Below are 11,469 nucleotides of genomic sequence, written 5' to 3'. Positions count from 1 at the left end.
GGGGAAGGGGCACCTCGACCTTCCTCCAGGTGCTCCTCCTCCTCAAGGAAACAGGGAGGGGTCCTTGGACATCCAAAGGGAGGAGGAGTGCCAGCCAGACAACATGGGGGCATCCACTCTGGACATTTCCAGGCACAGTATCAAGATGCAGCCTCTGCATTAATCATGCTTGAGAGCTGGCATTTGGAGCGATGTTGATGTCTGGATGTAGCTCCCTCTTGAGATGATCCAGAGCTAATTGCTGACAAATGTTTTTCCTTTTAGAGCCATCTTGATATGCTTCTGGAATGCGTGCATGGGTGCTTTTCTATGTGCAATAATGTTTTGGCCTCAGTAAGGATGTCATAGCCATTCACTTGTTGAAGCCATGGTTGAAAGGACTGCACTATTTGCAGTTGCTTGAGTAATACCAAGCACATTATTCAGTGGCCATATGGTCCTTAGGCTACCGTGCCTTCCAAGGATGACTCCATCTTTAGGGTTGAAGGTGACTTATGCTTTCTCAGTGTTAATTGTGAGATTGTTGACCTTTTGCGGCATGCTGAAGATGATAATGAAGGTATTGTAGTGTCCCCTGCATTGAGGCATGAAGAGAACTACACTCATAACAACAGGTACGTCTTCCACGTTGTGCCCATGCAATGTCATCCTCACCATCTTCAGATTCATCCCCTTCATTGTCCTTCTCGTCACAGAACATCCTCCCTTTGCAGCACAATTTTGTGCAGGGCGCAGCAAACAACAATGATGCGGGACACCCACTGTGATGAGTAATGGAGACGCCACCTGGTCAGTCCAAACATCTGAAATGTATTTTTAAGAGGCCAATAGTTTGCTCTATTAAGGATCTTGTGGCTGAATGTGCAGCATTGTATCTCTCCTCAGATGCACTCTGTGGACAACAAACGGGCATCATCAGTCATGTCTTTAGAAGGTATCCCTTATCACCAAGGAGGCAACCCTCTAAGCACCAAGCTCCCTTAATACCTCTGACACCTGGGAGTGACTCCAAATGTACAAGCTCTCTGGGTACCTAACACAAACATACATGATCTTTCTTCTGTGATCACAAATTATCTGGACATTCAGAGTGAATTCCTTTTCTATTAATGAATCTCTCAGGCTGCTCCAGGGAGCTCTCAAGTCTACATGTGTGCAGTCGATGGTGCCCTAAACTTGCAGAAAGCCTGAGATCACAGCGAATCCCACAGTTCCGGTAGCCTGGCTTGCTTCATCCATGAGGAACTGCATGTAGTAGTGAGTTTTATTGAAAGGGGCATCAGTCACCTCCCTTATGCATTTGTGCATCGCTGATTGTTAGATTCCACAAAGGTCCCCAATGGAGCCCTGCGAGGATCCACAGGCTAAAAAGTTCAATGCAGCAGTAACCTTCAGAGCAACCAGCTTTGGATGTCCTCCAAATCTGTGTGGCATCAGTTCCTCATGGAGAGTATGGCAAATATGAGCTACCACATCCCTAGACAAGCGAAGGCATCTATGGCACTGCCTTTCACTCATCTCCATGTATGAGCTGCATCTTCTGCAGATCCTTGGCTGTACCAAATATCTTCATAGATTTGGTCCCTCTTCATCAGTAACTGGGTCTTCCTGGGGCCCTGTGGTGCTTGTTCCTTAGGGTGACGCCCTTTCCTGAGCTGTGCCAATCAACAACTTCTTCTCTTCATTCTAATCAAAGCTATCAAGAAGGCAGCATTCCCTGCAGCCTGCATTCTCCACTCCTCCTTGTTTCTGTGAATGGATACAATTGAGCAATCAATGTTGGTTCCTGTTGATTTGTCTCCCTCCATATACAGGGCAGCTATGCAGTCTCCATCCATTGACTTTCCCTTAGTCTGCACATTGCATATCAAGGCCATCCCTTCCAGAATGATGTCATCCTGGAGGATGACAGGTGGCTGAGCTTTCCCCTCACAGATAACTGCGCCTTCAAAATGAGGGTCTTCATTAGGGTCAAAAGACTCAAGCCCTAGGAGCCACTGTCGGCCTTGTGTTGGTTGCCCTCCAGTGGCCTTTACTACAACTATGAATAGCCAATCCTTTCACTTATGCCTTGGCTGCAAGCATGGTGCTTTGAATGCCATGACCAGTGCATTGGGAACATGGAGGCTTGTAGAGCCCATGCTGCCTCTGTGCAGCAGACGTGTGCATTAATTCTTGAACCTGGCATCCATTCTGACATGCCTCTGTCAGATGCCATTTAAGACCATATGTATGACAGGACTAAACTTAATGGATTGTCACCTGCATGTGCATCATTAGTCAAGGAGCCAAGTTCATTCATTGTGTATGACATCCTCAGGTCCAGCACTCAGCTGGGTCATGCTCTCCACGGTTTGAGCAAGACAGTTATAGGTTACTCCTTCAATCTGCCAGGATTTGCTGTACTGAACTCCTCCCAACTGCTCTGGGACCCCTCCATAACCGATTTTCTTTTAGCTTGGTTTTCGAACTGCATCATTGCAAAGTGATCTTGAAAATGATGCTACTGACCTTTGTCTGGGAGACCAGCTTCCAAGCCCCCCCCACATCACCCACCAAGTTCCTCCCATCATCTTCCATCCTCACTGCCTCCTAATTCCCCTTAATTCTATCATTATCCAGCCTCCCCTATTAAACTTGAACCCATCATTATCCAGGTTGATATTCCTGTCTTCCCCCTGAACCCTTTAATGCTGATGACCCCATGCACTTTTTTGATCCGACCACTCCCCTTCTCAAGGCTACATGCATCCTTACTTTCCGAGACCCCTCCCATGAGACCATCCAATACCCACCATGACTTTTCAGCTACCTACAGGATGCAGGTGCCTCCCCTAAACATGACTGTGCCATCTGTCTCACAGTACCATGACCCTAGCCCCCAGGACCAAAATCCTTAGTTGACTGACCGTGCCCTGCACACCATTCTGCCATGACCGTCATTGCCCAGCGAGGCCTTCCCCTGCCCAAGACCAGGACCGAGACATGACTGCCATGCAGAGCCCTCTAGCCTGGCCCACACAGGCCCAGGACAGTCCGTTCAAAATCCCCCGACAGCGTGGCCTCAGCCCCAGTACAGTCTCTTCAATATGCCCCCACATCATGGCCTTGGCCCCAGCACAGTTTCTTACTCATCCCTGGACAGTCTTATAACTTTAGTCTCTTCATTGACCAGCCCTTAGTCCTGCCTCTCTCTTCCCCCTTCCCTCCCATGTTCCATCCCCACCAGCCCAGTCCTGCCTCTGCCTTCCCCCTTCTTTCCCATGTTCCACACCACCAACCCCAACGCCCAAGTCCTGCCTCGGTCTTCCCCCTCCCCTCCAGTGTTCCCCCCGCCCAAAGTCCTGCCTTCACCCTCCCCTCCCATGTTCCACCACCCCCCGCTCCCCCAATCCTGCCTTGATCTTCCCCCTCCTTTCCCGTGATCACTCCACCCCCACAAGTCCTGTCACCGCCTCCCCCCTCCCCACTGATGTTGCCTCCAGCACTTAGCCTTGGTGCAGCTTGTGATACAGGCACCTGAAATCTCGCAGGGACCACTCTTAAAGGTAGGTGAAAACAGTGTCTACAGACCTCAAAGTTGTTGATAAACTGAGGCTCGCCAGGTGCATGCCATTTATATACAGTTGGGAAACAGGCCATTCTAAGTATCTGCTAGCGGGGCACTAAATTTGGAGAGGGAACGTGATTCTGGTGATTTGGCCTTTTAATGAACATTCATGAGATGCAAATGAACGTAAATGCGGTCCCGACATAGATCAGTGGGAAACTCAACCTACCTTTAACCTGCCATCAAAGTTGGGAGAACAAAATTCCAAACTAAGAGATAAAAACAAAAAACAAAAAACTACTGTGGATGCTGGAAATCCAAAACAAAAACAAAAACAGAATTACCTGGAAAAACTCAGCAGGTCTGGCAGCATCGGTGGAGAAGAAAAGAGTTGACGTTTCGAGTCCAATGACCCTTCAACAGAACTTGAGTTCTGTTGAAGGGTCATTGGACTCGAAACGTCAACTCTTTTCTTCTCCACCGATGCTGCCAGACCTGCTGAGTTTTTCCAGGTAATTCTGTTTTTGTTTTTGTTTTAAAATTCCAAACTAATTTCCCACTGGCGGGAAACTGACTTTTTCCATCACGCCAAATTTTGTGCCCTTGCCCACCATGATTCCCAATGCTGGCAGGAATGGAAAATTCTGCGCATAGCCTTCTGTATAAAGCCCCAACCTCCTCTCAGTTTTAACAAGATCTCTTCTTCCTGCCCCACCAGGGTGAATCTTCCAGTGTCCTTTTAAACAAAGTCCTTTTACTCATTCCTCAGAGCATAATCAAATGGGCTTCCACTAGCAAAGGCATCCTCACCCTCTGGCAGCTTCTCGCTCTTTAACTTTCCACAAGCCTCGGTTCTTTGAAGTGAGAACCTGTCCTCACTAGCACTCTGCTTGGTAGTTAACCCAAAAAACAGTCTTTTTCTTCTGCCTGGCATAGCAGCTTCTGTTGTGGATGTTCTTCCCCAAAACTCTTGGTCTGATTGACTCTGAGAGTCTGTCAGTATGTGCACTGCAAGACCAGCTGCCTCCTCCTTTGTGTCCAGGTGTTACAACTTGCACCCTACTTCCGATAAGTTTTGATTTGAATTTCTGTCTCCATAACAAGTAGGTTTATCTCCAGGCAGATTTTGTAGGAGGTCGCACCTCCTCTCCAAACTACTTCATGTTACCTTGAATTAAAGGAGCATGTTTGAAACATAACCACCTTATAAAGTTCAGCATTCGTAATAAATTCAATAAGAATACTGAGTTGGATTTTCCACTGCTAATGTTATAATTAAAGAAGCTATACAGCACTGACTAGAAACACAAAGCCAATGTGGGTCCATTGTAACGTTCACAATAGCAATGTACAAATTCTTTCCTGTTACCTTCAAAGGCATAATTTTGTGTTAGCAACTCCTGTTATTATGCATTGTGGAAAAGATGTAGAACTAAAAGATTGGTAACTAATTTACCTTTGGCAAATAACCACTAAATATTTTTGAAGAAAAATTTGTATGACTTTAACAAAACAAGATAATGTATTTTTCCGTTTGTGACATTTCCTTTCTGCAGTAAGAGAAACACCACTTTTGTTTCTTTTATTCTTTCGCGGTGTGTGGGCTTCACTGGCTAGGCCAGCATTTATTGCCCATCCCCAATTGCCCCTGGGAAGGTAGTGGTAAGCCGCGCTTTCGTGAACCGCTGCAGCCATGTGGCATAAGTACATCCACAGTGTTGTTAGGAAGGGAGTTCCAGGATTTTGAACCAGTGACAGTGAAGGAATGGCGATATAGTTCCAAGTCAGGATGGTGAGTGGCTTGGAGGGAAACTTCCAGGTGGTGGTGTTCCCATGCATCTGCTGCCCTTGTCCTTCTAGGCGGTATAGATCGCAGGTTTGGAAGCTGCTATTGAAGGAATCTTGGTGAGTTGCTGCAGTGCATCTTGTAGATGGTACACACTGTTGCCACTGCAAGTGGTGGTGGAGGGAGTGAATGTTTAAGTTGTTTTGTAAAGGCCAATGTGGAAAATGTTTCTGATAACAGTTTCATGTTTAAAATATAACTTTTTTGTTATTTGATGGTCTGAAAAATCTTATGAACTAGCAAAATGTAAACACACACTTGGTACATAACTACCTTAATTTCATAGCAGCAGGAATACATAGCTTTGTGCATACAAGAATACATAGTTTTGCAGATTGGAATTTTTATTTCAGATATTTTCAATTAATTTTATCTGATATAAAGATAAAATTCTAAGGTGTCCTCCAAATAACCCATCCTCATCATTGTGCAAAGAGAGTGTCTTGAGACTTCCACAAATAAACAGGTTTCATAACCACAAGCGTAGAGTACTTTCTGCCTGTTCATAATTACAGTACAGTCGACATTAGAGAAGCCCTTAATTACATGTATTTCATGTTTCCTCAAAGATTAAAAATCTGTAGTCTATGCAGTGTTTTTCATTCCAGCTGAGTTACAAAATAATTCAGTATATTGATTACATAAGCATTATGAGATGTTTGATTTAGGGAGGTGAGAATTTTGGGTTCAGTAGGAATTTCTGTGTTGGGAATGAAATATTTTATCATGTTCACATTTAACATTGGAATCAAGCTCAGCATGGTTAGAATGCAAGGCAAAACCCTCGACATTGATCAACAACATGCCTTAACCCAACCTCAGCCCATCAGTGCAATATTTTCATTTTGTTCACCATTTTGTTTCCCTAAATAAAACTACCAATCAGCATTAGCTTATACACTGTGAAAGCTCCTGTGTGATTTCTGGGTGAGAATTTTCTGATTTTATCTGGCTATCCTTTACCAGCTGTCTGATCTATTATATAAGCCAATCAGTCCCAGTATCAAAAAATTCTTTCAAGTTATCAAAAGATCGCATGTAACTCTTTTCGAGTACATTCACAGTTCTTGGTTTCCGGGAGTGGGACATGAACCCACAACCCTCTGATTCAAAGGCGAGGGTGCTATGAACTGAGCCACAGCTGACACCTCCAGTCTCAGTAGCAAACTCTTTCGAGTTATCAACAGTCACAGATTGCAACTCTTTCGAGTACAATCACAGTTCTTGGTTTCCGGGAGTGGGACATGAACCCACAACCCTCTGGTTCAAAGGCAAGGGTGCTATGAACTGAGCCACAGCTGACACCTCCAGTCTCAGTATCAATGGGAACTGGCCCCTTAATTCTGTCAATCAGTTCAGATTCTGTCAGTGGGCCTGTTGTGGCTTTTGCTGAAACTCACGACTCATCTTACCCAGATAAAATTGTGTTTAAGGCAGTGTGGCAGGAGAATTACATCACCTGCAATTGAAACAAATACAATAATTATTTTAATGTTATGTAAGTTTGCAGATTCTTAAATTAATACATTTAGTTTCTTTAAACAAGAATTGTTATCTGGCAAATTGACTTGCAAAGTCACTTATATTGGTTTGAAAACATAAGTATCCATAAGTGAACAAATAATTGGAAAGTATTTTCTAACATACCAGAAAGGTTTCTCTAATGGTAGACATATTCTTTGCGACAAAAAATACTTAACCTGGTGATCAACAGTATGCATAATTGCAAATGAGTGTAGACCTGGCCATTCCTCATCCTTGTTTGGACTTGCTATGCCCCAATACTTTAAATTTGGTGACAATGTCCTTTCAAGCAGTGCATTACATTTTAGAAGTTCATAAACCATATATTTCAATAAAGCAGCTTTGAATTATGCACATATTTAAATGACATCAAGGAGATGTATTTTTTTCTTTTTTATTCATTTATGGGATGTGAGTGTCACTGGCTAAGCCAGCATTTATTGCCCATCCCTAATTGCTCTTGAGAAGGTGGTGGTGAGCTGTGTCCTTGAACCACTGCAGTCCATGTGAAGTAGGTACGCCCAAAGGGAGGGAGCTCCAGGATTTTGACCCAGCGACAGTAAAGGAGCAGCAATATATTTCCAAGTCAGGATGGTGAGTGGCTTGGAGGGGAACTTCCAGGTGGTAGTGTTATAATTAATTTTCTGCTGTTTCAAGATTAGAACTGGCTCCACATAAACATGAGTTAAAAACAATGAATTATCCTTTTTCTGCAGTCTCCAAAATTGTTCATCTTTTAAAAATTGTTTTTAGAATGCGAAAGATCTGGAAAAATTAGTTGGCACATCTACAGTGTATGCTTTGTCTTGTTTTTGCAGAATTCTGCAGAAGGGTTGTGAAATGTGAATGGTCTGTTATAACCACGTGAGCAGGGGCCAAATGTCTCCCCTTTCGTTCCTCTCCTTGTTTGAATGCAACAGGTTTTTGTCTGAAAAGGATATTTGGCTATAATTCAAACATGATCCTGTATTCCAATTATAACTCAATTAGCTCATAGTCTGGAAATTATACTAAACCAGGGATCCATTGTTTAAGCAATTAGCCTTTAATGGTCCATCTCCAACAGGTGAATCCCTCAGGTGATCCCATTGGTGCCTCGCTAATGAGGCAAAAATGTGGGGTCTTTCACACTTAGGGGGTCATTGCCTTTGGTGGATTTTATAGACTCACGTCTTCATTCCAATGAGGTTGAGGTTAGAACGTGGGATGTATTGGAATGCAGATTAAGTGGCCATCTTGTCTGTGCTCAAGTCATTTTTGGTTTGTGTTTTTAAAAAGTGTGTTTTTTAAAAGTCCAATTTCATGTTTCCAGCTGGTGGATTGAAAATCATTGTTTGGCATCAAGAGTATCTTCGTGACAGTCCTAAGATGCAGAAGGGTCCTGTGATAGGATTAAGGCCCTTCATTGCATATTTAAATTGGTTGCATTCAGGCACCTAAAAACAATGAGGACCAATATAGCAGTGGCCATGCTAGTGGCACAGATTGGGTGCAAGACCACCTGCCCAGAAATTGGAATACATTGTGCCTATTTTATGCCTGAAAAACTAGTACAAAGCATATCAATTTCTTCCAGAATTATTTTAATCAAAGGTTTTTCCACTAAAGAAAAGACAATTCAATGACACACTACAGTCATTAGCAGCAGGATTAGTTTAGAACATGTCCTCTGTTTCTCCAGTATTTTGGATAAATATTAACTCTTTCAGTGCTGTGAATTTGTTTTTAATTGTGGTGATCCATAGCTTGAACTTGGCATTTCAAATTGATCACTCCAAATCAATCAATGCACCTATTTTATTGCTTTTCTGCCAAATGCAGCCATAAAGTTGGTTGTGCTCGCTTCGGCAGCACATATACTAAAATTGGAACGATACAGAAAAGGTTAGCATGGCCCCTGGGCTAGGATGACACGCAAATTCGTGAAGCGTTGCATATTTATCTGTAACAACTACACCTTCATGATCAAATGCAGAGAAAGGAATTACCACACAGTTTTCCATAAAATGGCATAAAGTTGGTTGCAAACCAGAAGCAATGGCTGTGCCAAAGGAGATAATTTTGGCCTGTTCCTCCAACAGCAACATGACATTAATCCCAACAGCAATGTCAATCCCAGTGATTTGTCACTGAGGCAGAAGTGGTTTTTTTATTGACCATCAATGGGATGATTGGCTGAATCTTTCATGAGCACGGTTTTAATATAGGTCTGAAGGATACATATGTTCCCAGGAGCATAACCAGGCCAATTTCTACAGCAACAATAGCAGCAGTTGGTTTTGCAGAACTACTTCCTGAAGTTTGAAGTATGGGGTTTGCCCAGCCATCAGCTGTAATGTATGTTCCAGTGTTATAAGCTGGAGTCAGAGAAACAACTAATACACAAGAAAGAAAAGTATTTTAATAAGTTTTCTGTCCTTGAACCAAATGTGAAACATATTACAATATTCATTATTACCATTAGTAGATAACAGCCATAACAGGGATAAGGAAGGATGTAAATGCATTAGAAGCAGTGCAGAGAAGGTTTACTAGACTAATACCAAGAACGGGCGGGTTGTCTTATGAGGAAAGGTTGGGCAGGTTAGGCTTGTATCCACTGGAGCTTAGAAGAGTAAGAGGCAACTTGATTGAATCCTTTAAAGTCCTGAGGGGTCTTGACAAAGTGGATATGGAGAGGATGTTTCCTCTTGCGGGAGAATCTAGAACTAGGGGTCACAGTTTAAAAATAAAGGGATGCTCATTTAAGACAGAGTTGAGAATTTTTTTTCTCAGAGGGTCGTGAATCTTTGGAACTCTCTTCCTCAAAAGGCGTGGAAGCAGAGTCTTTGAATATTTTTAAGGCAGAGCTACATAGAATTTTGATAAATGGGAGGTGGGGGAGGGGTGGTGAAAGGTTATTGGGGGTAGGCAGGAATGTGGAGCGGAGTTTGCAATCAGATCAGCCATGATCATGTTAAATGGCAGTGCAGGCTCGAAGGCCCGAGTGGCCTACTTTTTTAAAATTCATTCATTGGATGTGGACATCGCTGGCTAGGCCAGGATTTATTGCCCATTCCTAATGCCCTTGCGAAGGTTGTGGGTAGCTGCCTTCTAGAACCGCCATAGCCCATGTGGTGTTGGTACACTCACAGTGCTATAAGGGAGGGAGTTTCAGGATTTTGACCCAGCGACAGTGAAGGAATGGTGATATATTTCCAAGTCAGGATGTTGAGTGGCTTGGAGGGGAACTTCCAGGTGGTGGTGTTCCCATGTATCTGCTGCCTTTGTCCTTCTCTAGATGGTAGTGGTCATGGGTTTGGAAGGTGCTGTTGAAGGAATCTTGGTGAGTTCCTGCAGTTCATCTTGTAGATGGTACACATTGTTGCCACTATGCTTCGGTGGTGGAGGGGGTGAATGTTTGTGGATGGGGTGCCAATCAAGCAGGCTTCTATGCCCTGGATGGTGTCAAGCTTCTTGAATGCTGTTGAAGCTGCACTCATCCAAGTAAGTGGAGAGTATTCCATCACACTCCTGACTTCTTATTATGTCGCTGTTTTTTGGAATGCAAATTCATTTCAAGTTGCAGTTGACCGTACAGTTCTGTCATGGCCTCCTTGATAAATTTTCATCTCCACATGAAGACCTTGTCAGGCATAAGCTAGGCCAAATATTTTAATCTTTCTATGGGATTGTCTCCTTATGAGCAACTGAAGTGTAAATACACCTGAGTTGCATGCCTCTGATGATCCACTAACTACGCTGGTATTCGTGCTGGTGGGCACGCTTGTGGCCTGCATATTTTCTAAGCTGATGTGTACAGTGATTTTCCAGAATGCTGTTCCCGTGTGCATCAATAGATTCTTGTTAGGTAAGGGTGTCAAAGGATATGGAAAAAATGTGAGTAAATGGAGTTGAGGCATAGACCAACCACAATCTAATAGAATGGTGGAACAGTTTTGAGAGACTGAATGGTTCTTGTTTTTATATTCTACTAATCTGTAAAATAACCATTGATCTGGTGAGATTGGAAGAAAACACTGCCACATGGTTCCTAAGTTTTCCATGAATAGTTCTCTTGTCACATGTGCAATTATGTATCTTGGATTGCTATTCAACTGTAGTAGGTGGAACATCCATGAGAGAAATATAGGGGGCTCTTCTTGGACTATTTGTTCTTGCAGACTTCATTCCAGATTCTATTACCATTGATAATTTAGAAATAGCAGTGTACATGTCAAACCTGTGCTCTGTGATGATAAAACTAAGGCTGGTCATAGCATTAGTGGGATGTGCGCAGGACTGATATACACAACAGATAACCACTTTGCAGCAGGTTCTGCCTGGAGTTAATTATTCATTATTCTACTGTTGCTGCTGGTAACATCCACTTTTCAAAGCAGTACAATGGGAGCCAATCTCCAAAATCGCTGTGTGGCTGTTGGCCTTGTAGGGCCTCCACTTTGACTTGGTTGTATTTTCTTATGGTTTCCATTTTGCAGACCCCTCTCACACGCTCGGTAACAGACCCTGGCAGTGGAATTGTTTGCTCCTGACAGCTTCAGGAAGC

At 43.4% G+C, this 11,469-nt stretch overlaps 1 non-coding gene across 1 annotated transcript; it reads left to right on the top strand.

Moving 5' to 3' along the window:
- The first annotated feature begins 8,755 nt into the window (after nt 1–8,755).
- On the top strand, nt 8,756–8,862 carry LOC144682357 (U6 spliceosomal RNA). The gene has a single exon (XR_013577008.1). It is a non-coding gene; the product is annotated as a U6 spliceosomal RNA (small nuclear RNA).
- The last annotated feature ends 2,607 nt before the right edge of the window (nt 8,863–11,469 follow it).

The sequence above is a fragment of the Cetorhinus maximus genome, chromosome 6 (assembly GCF_964194155.1).
Source record: "Cetorhinus maximus chromosome 6, sCetMax3.hap1.1, whole genome shotgun sequence".
Classification (NCBI taxonomy): Eukaryota; Metazoa; Chordata; class Chondrichthyes; order Lamniformes; family Cetorhinidae; genus Cetorhinus; species Cetorhinus maximus.
This window is presented reverse-complemented; position numbering and strand designations above follow the sequence as displayed.